The sequence below is a fragment of the Dermochelys coriacea genome, chromosome 5 (assembly GCF_009764565.3).
Source record: "Dermochelys coriacea isolate rDerCor1 chromosome 5, rDerCor1.pri.v4, whole genome shotgun sequence".
NCBI lineage: Eukaryota > Metazoa > Chordata > Testudines > Dermochelyidae > Dermochelys > Dermochelys coriacea.
In genome coordinates this window covers 103,514,231-103,528,104 of record NC_050072.1, presented here as the reverse complement: position 1 = coordinate 103,528,104, position 13,874 = coordinate 103,514,231, and positions in this window count along the sequence as shown.

The window sequence follows — 13,874 nt, the reverse complement described above, 5'->3', positions numbered from 1 at the left end:
AAAGAGCTTGGCTTGTTTAGCCTAACCAAAAGAAGGCTGAGGGGAGATATGATTGCTCTCTATAAATATATCAGAGGGATAAATACCATGGAGGGAGAAGAATTATTTAAGCTCAGTACCATGTGGACACAAGAACACATGGATATAAACTGGTCATCGGGAAGTTTAGACTCGAAATTAGATGAAGGTTTCTAACCATCAGAGGAGTGAAGTTCTTGGACAGCCTTCCAAGAGAAGCAGTGGGGGCAAAAGGCATATCTGGCTTCAAGACTAAGCTTGATAAGTTTATGGAAGGGATGATATGATGGGATAGCCTAATTTTGGCAATTAATTGATCTTCAACTATTCGCGGTAGATATGCTCAATGGCCTGTGATGGGATGTTAGATGGGGGTGGGATCTGAGTTACTACAGAGAATTCTTTCCTGGGTGGCTGGCTGGTGAGTCTTGCCCACATGCTCAGGGTTTAGCTGATCGCCATATTTGGAGTCAGGAAGGAATTTTCCTCCAGGGCAGATTGGCAGAGGCCCTGGGGGCTTTTCGCCTTCCTCTGCAGCATGGGGCACAGGTCACTTGCTGGAGGATTCTCTGCACCTCTAAGTCTTTAAACCACAATTTGAGCTCAGACATAAGTGAGAGGTTTATTGCAGGAGTGGGTGGGTGAGATTCTGTGGCCTGCGTTGTGCAGGAGGTCAGACTAGACGATCATAATGGTCGCTTCTGACCTTAAAGTCTATGATTCTATGAAACAGAATTGTTTGTGAGACAAGTGATTGAAGCTTACGTGTTGAGAGAAACAGTTCTAACCCTAGAGAAATGCCTCCAAATAGCAAGGGCAGCTGAACTGGCCAGGAAAAGGATAAAAACAATGACAGCCATTAGTGACACAACAGTACACAGTATTAAAGGAACCCAGGAAGCATAGAAAGACTGACGAAGAATGCAGGCATCATGGTCCAATGTATATACTGTAGAAAGCAGCAGGGAAGCCAGAGAGAAAAATGCCCAGCCTATGGGCAGCAGTACAAAAGGTGTGTGAAACAGAACCACTTGATGACCTAAACCAACAGGTACCTCAAGAATTAAAAAGCAGCAGTGCATTAAGTGGTTAAGAATGTTCAGATTTCCAATGAAAAGGAAGATATCTGTGGGGTGACTTTGGCAGGACCAAAGACTCTTAATATACATGCGCTACCAAAGAAGGTTACCAGCTATTCAACTCCCATATTTGCAGTTATACTTTTGGATCAACAACCAATTCAAGTCCAGCTGGATTTCAGAGCCATCTGCAATGTAATCCCAGCAACTCTGATAAACAGCAATATTATACTGGAAAAATGTGACCAAATGCTGGTGATGTATAATAAACTATTCTGTGGCCAGTGGGTAAATACAGGCTGTTGATAAGAAACCCATGAAACAAGAGACAGTATTGTTTGGAGTTTATAGTAGTTGATATGCCAGAGTACCACCTACTGCTGGACAGCAGAGCAGTGCAAGCCATGGATATGATCGCAGTACAAAACCAGAATATCCTTGATGTGAGACAGGAGGGAGAACAGTCACCATGGGCTCTGTCCAGCATTCTAACAGAATATAAGAATATATTTCAAGGAGATAGACACCTTGAGGCCAAGCTAAAGTTAGAAATAAACCCCCATGTGTAACCTGTGAGACTCCTGAAACCCTCTTTGAGCAATAGAAGAAGGAGCTGACAAGCCTGCAAAGAAGAGGCATCATTACATCTGTTGAAACTTGCACAGAGTGGATCAGCAGTGGTGAGAGAAACTTCAGTTAACTGAGGATCTCCAGTGAGCCAAAACCATTTAACAGAGCATCGAAAAGAAGTCTCTACCCTCTACCGGTGATTGAGGATATAGTACCTCATCTATTCAGGGCAAAAGTATTCGTTCTTTGTGATGTCAAGGATGGGTTGTAGCATATTGAGCTCAATGAGCCATCCAGTCACCTGACAACACCTGCCATACTTTTTGGCAGGTACTGCTGGGTACGAATGCCTGTGAGCATCAACCCAGCCCCAGAGCTGTTCCCGTGTAAACTGAATTAGGCACTAGAGCGACTCCCAGGTGTCAAGATTGTAGCTGATGACGTTCTTATTGTAGGAGATAAGATACCAAGGAAAAGGCAATCCAAGACCATGACACCAAGCTGTGACAACTTGTAAACAGTTGCCAGGAGTGGAAAATGCATCTAAATGCAGACACATTGAAGATGAGGTCAAACTAAACATCTGTTCACTTCTGAAGGATTACAGACACACCCTGAGAAACTGAGAGACAATAAGGAAATGCTCAGACTAAAGGCTGCAAAGGGAGTCCAGCGATTTATAGGGACAGATGACTATCTTTCCAGATTCTGCGTATGCCTATGAGAAATCTGTGAACCCTGTGTATGCCTATCAGAAATCTTTGTGACAGTTAACACACAATGTTGCAGTGTGTAGATTGTCAGAGACCAAGAGCAGGCATTTGAAAGAGTAAAGGAAATCATAAGCATGAGACCTGTCCTAAATTACTACTACCCTGCAGAGCAGCTACAACTATATTGTGATGCTTCAGAAGGAAACCTAGGAGCAGCATTGATGCAAAGCCAGCAGCCCATAGCATTTGCTAGTAGATCCTCCAACAGACACAGAAAAGGGATTTTCTCAGAAAGAAAAAGAGCTACTGGCTATGCTCTTTGGAATGATTCCATCAATTAACCTTTGAGAACAAGGTAGACCTGCAGTCTGATCATAAGACATTAGAAAGCATCATGAAGAAGTCACTGTTGGGTGCACCTGAGTGCAACACACGCTATTGAGACTCCAGTGCCATGAGGTGAGGATAAGGTACAGCCCAGCAAAGTCACAGCTGGCGGCATATACACAGATGGCTCTGTGGAACACGAGAAAGTCTGTCAACATGTTACAATACCTGTGCATCTCTCATGGGAGGCTCAGGCAATCCAACAGAACATCGAACAGGATGGGGTGCTGCAGGCAATAAAATGATTCAGACTTCTAGGGTTGGGTCAGATCAAAAGGAGAAAGTTCCAGAGGAGATTACCTCCTACTACCGGATGAGGGATGAGTTGGATGTGTAAGACATGATTTTATTTATGGGGAACCAAGCAGTAATCCCAGGAAATTTTAGAGCTGACCTCATGAGATGGATACATTCTTCACACCTGGGTGGAGACATGCTTGAGATGATCCAGGAATGTATTTTCTGGCCAGAAATGAATGCCAACAGAGAGCATACCTGAAACAGTGTGAAGTGCATAAATGGTATAGTGGTCAACAACAGAAGGCAATTCTACAGCCTCATGAAATCCCAGCCCAAAACTGGGGAAAGATTGAGACAGACTCATTCACTTTTAATGACAGGAACTCCTAAATTTTGGAATGGCAATATCTGATGCTTTTGCTAAACAGCATTTTTTTTAGAGACTACTATAAATCTTCAGAGATAAAAATAACCATATGAAGGACTCATTGTATAAGTCTTGTAAAAGCCTGCAAAAACAGGAGGAAGAAATCAATTAGAATTACCATGGCAACAACCAACAATTTTACATGCAAGAAGGAAAGAAAATAAAACAAGGAAACAAAATAGAAAATGATTGAAATAATATAGGATTTTAAATAAACATGGTAGAGCAGAATCTCAAGAATGTGAAAGTCTGTCATTCATTTAAAATATAATTTCAGATGAGGCAAATGTTTTTCATTCTTATTGATGATGGGTAAAATCTAAAATATTATTGATAAAGTTTAACTATATATAGAAGATTAAAAAGATTTTCAGGAAACTGAGGTCTGGCAAAGTAGAAATGTAATATAAAATGAACCTAAATCCATCCTATCTATGTGAGTGTGTCTCTGTTTTTGTTTTGTTGTTTTCTCCTTAAATAAGAACATAGAAAAATTGAATTATGAAAAAGTATATACCATATTTTATACCAACAATTTAAGAATCAATTTACTAATCTATGGAATGCTAACATACTGTAGAGCTTGATTCTACATTCCCTGTCTATTCCAAACTTCCATTGGCTACAATGGGAGTTTGATATGCAGAGTTTGCCCTTTATATCAGAAGTTCTCAAACTGGGAGGGCACAGAATGTATTCGGGGCGGAGGGAGGGAAGAGGTTGCTGAGAATCTTTAGGGGAAAAACTTACTGCACACATTTTACCTACAGCAATGAATAACTAGAAAACATGATTCCTCCAGAAATATCAGGTCCTCAGATGGCACTGTACATTTTGATGCATTTCTGTTAAGCTTGTATAGCATTATACAAAGTCGTTGTCATCTGTAGGTTAATCAGTTTTCTACAACACGTGTGTACATTTAATTGTAAGCATTGACCACAATCGTGGTTTTGCTTTTGCTCTTATTACAATGGATCATTAGCTCATTTGTGCAATTTGTGGAATTGCTCTTCTCCAAAAAACAGGTGCACCCATCACACTAATAAAAATGGGATGCCAGTAAGTAATATCTCACTTAAAATTTACATTGCTATATACTTGAATAGCTCTGTTTGAATCAATGCCTTACTGTTTTTAATATTTAGTGAGTTGCATGTTTTTTTATTGGTATATGTACTTGTGTGAGGAGAGTGGGGGGCGCATAAACTGCTATAGACACAAAGAAGGGGGGGTGTGATCAAATAAGTTTGAAAACCACTGCTTTATATATCAATGACTCAACAAAATGATTAGAGGCCAAATTCTGCTCTCTGTTCATCCCTACTGAAGTTTGTGGATTTGTACTGGTATGATTGAGATTAGAATTTGGTCCTTATTTTTACAGTTATTTCTTCAGCAATATCTCCTCCTTTCCTTTTTGGCATTACTTTCTATGTGCCAGTGAGCCTACAGAAACTGGAACTATTTTATATTGTGATTTCAGAATGATAGAAAAGCAGAATCACCAGCAAAGCTCAAGTTCTTAAAATGATACTCTATAGTAAGAGAGAAGAGAAAATGGTAAGGATGAACAAATAGAGAAGGGCATTAAGGATGGGAAGAGAGCTCTGCTGCAGAAACAGAATGGATGGGGGATGTGAGATGTTGCATCACATGTAACAGTCATAACATTAGTCTCTTGTGTTCAAAGTTTGTGAAGATGGAATTTTCTCATCCACATGCTCATACAGTTGCTCTTCAGTCATGCAGTAAGAGATTTTTGGGGCCTTGAAGGTCAGTTTCCTAGTTGGAACAGAAATTGGTGACACAGCGTTAGGTATTTTCTTAATATAGTTTGCGTATTTACAAAATGTGCACAAGTTCTATTTCCTTCAATAGAGGAGGTAATGGACAACTCCTTCCTTCAGAAACCCTGGGCAAGATGCCATTACTCTGTCCCCAGAAGCAGTTGTTTTGCCTTTTTCTCTCTGTCTCTCTCTTTCCATGATCTTACACTTACACATAAAGCCTACCTGACTGCTTACCATATAGCTCTTTCTCCTTGCCCCTGCATTTTACACCTAGGAAATGACTAGCTTAAAACTGTTCATCTGGGGCCTTTTGTGCTAACCTTATAAGTGCTGCCACACCTTTATTATAAAGGTGTCAGCAGTGTTGTCCATTTTCAACAGCAGTAGCAGCACTGCTGTGCTGTGACAATGGGAGAACAGGTACTGTATGTATTTGTGACTTCCAAGCTTGATATTTGCCATTATCAGTGTAAAACCACCATTTTTTAAAAAAACATGGCAGCCTGTCTATTTAGCAATACAGGTCACCAAGAGCAAGTCAGGCTGGTACTTCCCTCTCTTCACGGGCTATTCATTGAATCCTGGATCAAATCCAAGGTTTCAGTACTCTCTTTCAAGCCTGCCATGGGACTAGTCCAAGTTACCAGAAGGTTCATGTTGCCCTGTGAGATCATGACTTCCTGTAACCGGGCACAGACTCGCTGGCAGCGCCTCCTGCTAGTCATCCTTAGGAATTAGTGTTCCAGCCTCCGGAGCGCCCTCTTCAGGCCGGTGTCTTGCCTTGCAGCTGGCTCCTGTGTCCCTCCCAGGACCCCGGTGCCCCTTTCACTGGGTGCTGCCCCCTGGCACTACCCCACAGCTCTGGGTCTCCCCCTCCCAGGGGAACCCCCCACCCATTATCTCTACCTCGCCTCAGTCGTAGGTTCCTGCCAGTCACCAGCTAGTCCCTGCGCCCTGGGGCAGACTGCAGTATGGGCCACTCATCACAGGCAAGGTTGGGTTTGGACCTGCTGCCTCTGTCTAACCTTGGGCTGTCCCCTGCAACTCCAGTACCTGTTGGGCCTAATGCTAGGCTGTAGCCTGGGGCTTTCCTGGCTGGAGCTCCCCAGCTCCTCAGGTCCTTCCCCAGCCCTGCTCCAATCTAGGTACTCTGCTTAGGTCCCTGCAGCCAGGTCCCTCCCTCTCAGAAGCTAGAGAGAGTCTCTTCTGCTCCTGGCTTCCCTGGCTTTTCTAAGGCCCACTGGGTCTGTTTGGGGCATGTCCCCCAGTTGCAGCTGCTCTGCCAATCAGCCCAGCTCTTCCCCTGCCCCAGCCCTCTGCCAGGTCTATCTTAATCCCCTCTGGGCTTGAGCGGGTATCCACCCCGCTACACTTCCCATGACATCTGTATTCCAGTGGAACTGTCAATCTCAAGAGTGAAACCCATGTGTAGGGTATGGAGGTTTCTCAGAAACCAGTCCAAGATGAAAAGGAGTACTTGTGGCACCTTAGAGATTAACAAATTTATTTGAGCATAAGCTTTCATGAGCAACAGCTCACTTCATCCGATGCATTTGGTGGAAAATACAGAGGGGAGATTGATATACACACACAGAGAACATGAAAGAATGGGTTTTATCATACACACTGTAAGGAGAGTGATCACTTAAGATGAGCCATCACCAACAGCAGGGGGAGGGAGGAAAACCTTTCATGATGACAAGCAAGGTAGGCTATTTCCAGCAGTTAACAAGAACATCTGAGGAACAATGGGGGGGAGAAATAACATGGGGAAATAGTTTTACTTTGTGTAATGACTCATCCATTCCCAGTCTCTATTCAAGCCTAAGTTAATTGTATCCAGTTTGCAAATTAATTCCAATTCCGCCGTCTCTCGTTGGAGTCTGTTTTTGAAATTTTTTTGTTGAAGAATAGCCACCCTCAGGTCTGTAATCGAGTGACCGGAGAGATTGAAGTGTTCTCCAATTGGTTTTTGAATGTTATAATTCTTGACGTCTGATTTGTGTCCATTTATTCTTTTACGTAGAGACTGTCCAGTTTGACCAATGTACATGGCAGAGGGACATTGCTGGCACATGATGGCATATATCACATTGGTAGATGCGCAGGTGAACGAGCCTCTGATAGTGTGGCTGATGTGATTAGGCCCTATGATGGTGTCCCCTGAATAGATATGTGGGCAGAGTTGGCAACGGGCTTTGTTGCAAGGATAGGTTCCTGGGTTAGTGGTTCTGTTGTGTGGTGTGTGGTTGCTGGTGAGCATTTGCTTCAGATTGGGGGGCTGTCTGTAAGCAAGGACTGGCCTGTCTCCCAAGATCTGTGAGAGTGATGGGTCGTCCTTCAGGATGGGTTGTAGATCCTTGATGATGCGTTGGAGAGGTTTTAGTTGGGGGCTGAAGGTGATGGCTAGTGGCTTTCTGTTATTTTCTTTGTTGGGCCTGTCCTGTAGTAGGTGACGTCTGGGTACTCTTCTGGCTCTGTCAATCTGTTTCTTCACTTCAGCAGGTGGGTATTGTAGTTGTAGGAATGCATGATAGAGATCTTGTAAGTGTTTGTCTCTGTCTGAGGGGTTGGAGCAAATGCGGTTATATCGTAGAGCTTGGCTGTAGACAATGGATCGTGTGGTATGATCTGGATGAAAGCTAGAGGCATGTAGGTAGGAATAGTGGTCAGTAGGTTTCCGATATAGGGTGGTGTTTATGTGACCATCACTTATTAGCACCGTAGTGTCCAGGAAGTGGATCTCTTGTGTGGACTGGTCCAGGCTGAGGTTGCATGCCACAAGGGGCTACAACAGTGGTTCCCGTAACCCACCCAGCAATATTGTTAATCTATCCAACTATACTCTTAACCCAGCAGAAGAATCTGTCCTATCTCGGGGCCTCTCCTTTTGCCCCTCCACCCCCACAAACATGATACAGTTCTGTGGTGACCTAGAATCCTATTTTCGACGTCTCCGACTCAAGGAATATTTCCAACACGCCTCTGACCAACATATTAACCCACAGAGACCTTCCTACCAACACTACAAAAAGAAGGATTCTGGGTGGACTCCTCCTGAAGGTCGAAACTAAAGACTGGACTTCTACATAGAGTGCTTCCGCCGACGTGCACAAGCTGAAATTGTGGAAAAGCAGCATCACTTGCTCCATAACCTCAGCCATACAGAACACAATGCCATCCACAGACTCAGAAACAACTCTGACATCATAATCAAAAAGGCTGACAAAGGAGGTGCTGTCGTCATCATGAATAGGTCGGAGTATGAACAAGAGGCTACTAGGCAGCTCTCCAACACCACTTTCTACAAGCCATTACCCTCTGATCCCACTGAAAGTTACCAAAAGAAACTACAGCATTTGCTCAAGAAACTCCCTGAAAAAGCACAAGAACAAATCCGCACAGACACACCCCTAGAACCCCGACCTGAGGTATTCTATCTGCTACCCAAGATCCATAAACCTGGAAATCCTGGACGCCCCATCATCTCAGGCATTGGCACCCTGACAGCAGGATTGTCTGGCTATGTAGACTCCCTCCTTAGGCCCTACGTTACCAGCACTCCCAACTATCTTCGAGACACCACTGACTTCCTGAGGAAACTACAATCCATTGGTGATCTTCCTAAAAACACCATCCTAGCCACTATGGATGTAGAAGCCCTCTACACCAACATTCCACACAAAGATGGGCTACAAGCCGTCAGGAACAGTATCCCCGATAATGTCACAGCTAACCTGGTGGATGAACTTTGTGACTTTGTCCTCACCCATAACTATTTCACATTTGGGGACAATGTATACCTTCAAATCAGCGGCACTGCCATGGGTACCCGCATGGCCCCACAGTATGTCAACATTTTTATGGCTGACTTAGAACAACGTTTCCTCAGCTCTCGTCCCCTAATGCCCCTACTCTACTTGCGCTACAATGATGACATCTTCATCATTTGGACCCATGGAAAAGAAGCGCTTGAGGAATTCCACCATGATTTCAACAACTTCCATCCCACCATCAACCTCAGCCTGGACCAGTCCACACAAGAGATCCACTTCCTGGACACTACGGTGCTAATAAGCGATGGTCATATAAACACCACCCTATATCGGAAACCGACTGACCGCTATTCCTACCTACATGCCTCTAGCTTTCATCCAGATCATTGTCTACAGCCACACGATCCATTGTCTACAGCCAAGCTCTACGATATAACCGCATTTGCTCCAACCCCTCAGACAGAGACAAACACCTACAAGATCTCTATCATGCATTCCTACAACTACAATACCCACCTGCTGAAGTGAAGAAACAGATTGACAGAGCTAGAAGAGTACCCAGAAGTCACCTACTACAGGACAGGCCCAACAAAGAAAATAACAGAAAGCCACTAGCCATCAATTTCAGCCCCCAACTAAAACCTCTCCAACGCATCATCAAGGATCTACAACTTATCCTGAAGGACGACCCATCACTCTCACAGATCTTGGGAGACAGGCCAGTCCTTGCTTACAGACAGCCCCCCAATCTGAAGCAAATACTCACCAGCAACCACACACCGCACAACAGAACCACCAACCCAGGAACCTATCCTTGCAAGAAAGTCCGTTGCCAACTCTGTCCACATATCTATTCAGGGGACACCATCAGAGGGCCTAATCACATCAGCCACACTATCAGAAGCTCGTTCACCTGCGCATCTACCAATGTGATATATGCCATCATGTGCCAGCAATGTCCCTCTGCCATGTACATTGGTCAAACTGGACAGTCTCTACGTAAAAGAATGAATGGACACAAATCAGACGTCAAGAATTATAACATTCAAAAACCAGTTGGAGAACACTTCAATCTCTCTGGTCACTCGATTACAGACCTAAGAGTGGCTATCCTTCAACAAAAAAGCTTCAGAAACAGACTCCAACGAGAGACTGCTGAATTGGAATTAATTTGCAAACTGGATACAATTAACTTAGGCTTGAATAGAGACTGGGAATGGATGAGTCATTACACAAAGTAAACCTATTTCCCCATGTTATTTCTCCCCCCCAACCCCCCCACCCCACCCCCCACTGTTCCTCAGATATTCTTGTTAACTGCTGGAAATAGCCTACTTTGCTTGTCACCATGAAAGGTTTTCCTCCCTCCCCCCCTGCTGCTGGTGATGGCTCATCTTAAGTGATCACTCTTCTTACAGTATGTATGATAAAAGCCATTGTTTCATGTTCTCTGTGTGTGTATATCAATCTCCCCTCTGTATTTTCCACCAAATGCATCCGATGAAGTGAGCTGTTGCTCACGAAAGCTTATGCTCAAATAAATTTGTTAGTCTCTAAGGTGCCACAAGTACTCCTTTTCTTTTTGCGAATACAGACTAACACGGCTGCTATTCTGAAACCAGTCCAAGATGCTGGAACTTGCTCTGGGAAAGATCAGGATGATCAAGAACCTCAGTTCTTTCAAAGCAAACTACAAACCCTGATTCTTCGAACTATCATTCTACAAGAATACTATACACACAATACAAGTCCAGTTCCTGCTCCCCGGAAGGAAGAATATTAACCCACTTTAGAGTCTTTATTCATTTTCTTTTGGATTCCACCAGTGGTGAAATCTAACTCAAGGATTAAGAATAACTCAATGTTTATCAACTGAATTTAAAACTTAAGATAGTAAAATAAACTCAGTTAAATCAATTAAAGTATATTTTGATTATATAATAAAGTTTTACTTCAACCTAGACAAACTAGTCTTATTGAAGATGTTTCTCCGTTTAGGCCTTTTTACTTGCATGTGGCTCATCCTTGAAACCTCAATAATAAAAGAGTGGGGGAGGGGGGAAGAAAACAAGAAGGGACTAATTGTAATAAATTCAAATTAAAAATTTCCCTAAATAAGTTGCCAATTTTTAACTCTTAAATACTAAGCTCATGATTAAAATCCATTTTTTCTGTAAAGATGAAACAGGAGCTTTTCCTGTCATCTGGATTCAAATAAATTTCTCCTCTCAGCGCAGTCTAGATACCCATCATTGTTTTCTGAACAGTTATCTCTGGCTAGTCTTTTGAACAATGCACAGACTTGGGCTAACAGAACCTTCTCTTGTACAGTTTAGGTGACGAATGCTTCGGACTATACAGGGTTCCGAGCAGATGAAGAGCTAAATCTACTTTGAACTCCACTGCAGACAATGCTTTGCACATCTAAATCACTTTGTTCAACATAGAGCATTAGAGAAATTCATAATGTAAATTAGATAGACTAACAGCTGGGAGATGTGATTCACCTGTTTTCTGGGTAGGTCACCAGTTGCAAGGAAAGCTCAAGATTCATCCACAGCTAACCAAGAACTTGTCTGAAGTTCTCCAAAAAGGCAAAATAAGACATAGAGGAGGAGTACATTACTCCACCAAAGAAAACATTTTATTTTGTGCTCTAAAGGCTATGAGGCTTGTAAGGTGGTGTTCCAAGGTATAAGTATTTCTATGTTGGTGAAAACCTCTGTTTTCCAATTGGGTTTAGCGGCAGCATGAAAACAGTCTTGCTGCAGAGTTGGAGAAAATAGAAGTAGACAGGGCTGGCTCCAGCGTTTTTGCCGCCTCAAGAGGCAAAAAAAAAAAATCTTGCCGCCGAACAGGGAGGCAGAATTCTGCCTGCCGAACACGGAGACGGAGTGATGGTGCGGCTGCCGAATTGCCACCAGCAACCGAAGAAGAGTCGTGTCCCCGCCGCCAAATTGCTGCCAAGCGCAAAACGCGCTGTGATGGACTGGCTGCTGAATTCCTGCCGCCACCGAGTATGGATTGCTGCCAGAGCCCGATGTCCTGCCGCCCCTTTACATTTGCCACCCCCGGCACCTGCTTGGTTCGCTGGTGCCTGGCGCTGGCCCTGGAAGTGGAGCAAAGTTGAGGCAGTAACACAAAGAAAAAAGAGAGCAGAAGCTACCTAAGAAAAGTCTGAGCATCAGAGGGGAATGACTAGCATTTACAACACTTGAGAGAAATTCTAGAAACAGAGGAAAGGGGATACACAACAGCCAGGGCAGGAACTGAAGAATAGGTAGCTAGTAAACCAGCAAACCACTGGATTCTAAGGGAGGCTTTAGAGCCAAAAAGTCTAAATAAGGACAGTGGAATTAAGAAAAGAAAGCACCCAAGAGAGAAAAATCTCCTAAGGAGGTGAATGTTAGGCACAGGCTAAAGTTAGAGGAAATTACAGAACCTGTAGAGAGCAAAAGTAGACCAAGTAGAAGTCAAAATAAGGTGAGAGGCACAGTCAAGAAAAATAATATAGATCATCCAAAAAGATATTAGAGGAATGTTGTGGTTATGGTTGCTACTTTCAAAAGTTTTGAAAATGAAATGCAGGATAATTAGCTTTTACATTAAGTTATAGGAAATCTGTACAACATTTTCTTAACCTTACATTGCCTTGAGAAATTATTTATTGGGTAGCTGTGACCCAAGGACCCCTTGATGCCAGCTGACAGAGGGCACAGAGGTACCAGGGATCCAGTGTGTTCACCAAAAGGAGTCATGTGAGGTCTCTAATAAAAGCCTGTGCCACACTGGTTATGTAAGGAGTTATGTATATACACTGAAAATTATATTCTTAAAGTCTGTGTCTAGGGACTGTTCATCAGCAAAGGTGAAAAATGGTTTCTTTCAGGCCAAAAACATTGATCCAGCTGTCTGTCTACATGTAAATTAAGGATTCTATGGGTTACAGTGGGCCTCCGTTCACCAGTCTGAGCTAAATGCTAATGAAGGATTGTGAAATCTTGAAAGAGAGAAAAGTAACAGGAAGGGGTAAACAGCAGGGGGCTCTATCTCAGGGTGCATATCAAAGGCACGTGTTGGTATATTTTGAAGTGCAAAGACATATCCTGGCATGCTTTACCTAGGAAGTAAATGGACAGCAAGTTTGCTTCATGAACAAAAGGTTCTCAGCCAGACTTGGTTGAAAATGCTGGAGACAACTTCTGGTGAGATAAGCTTCTTTAGGCAGGAGGATAATTTGCTAGTTACGTTTAGTATCTAGAAAGCAAGTTATGATTTTGTTTTATATGTAACCATTTGTTTCCAATATTCTTACTCACTATTGCTTGAATCTCTGTTCTTTGATAATAAACTTATTCTTGTTTGCACTATCACTATAAATATGTCTAATTGCTGTGTGTTCAGCAGAGGTGTGTTCTAAGGTAATACTAGCAAGCTGTGGAGTACTGTTCCTTTGGGAACAGCAGGCCTGGTAATTCTGTGAGTGTTTAGTGGCTAAGGGGCTGGACACTATGGGGAATGTTTGGCAGATCTGGGGGTTGGGGTGTACTTCTACAGAGGCATCCAGGACCATAGCAGCCTGGAAGTCGGTGCTTGTGCTGGTGATTTCAGGGAGGAGAGTCAAGGCTGGGGGAAGGAAAGAGACTGAAAGAGACGTTAGATGCAGGGGAGTAAGAAAGCCTGTGCAGGATTAGAGCAATCAGAAGAGAGTCCAAGGAGGTGAGCAACAGGTTGCTAATTAATCACAGAGAGGGAACAAATATCAAAGATAGGGAGGCCTAGACAGAGGACAAAAGTAATGCTGAGTGGCAACCCACATTGGGAGTGTGAGGGAGACTCTTAATAGTCTCCTACCATTTGCTCTGGGAAGT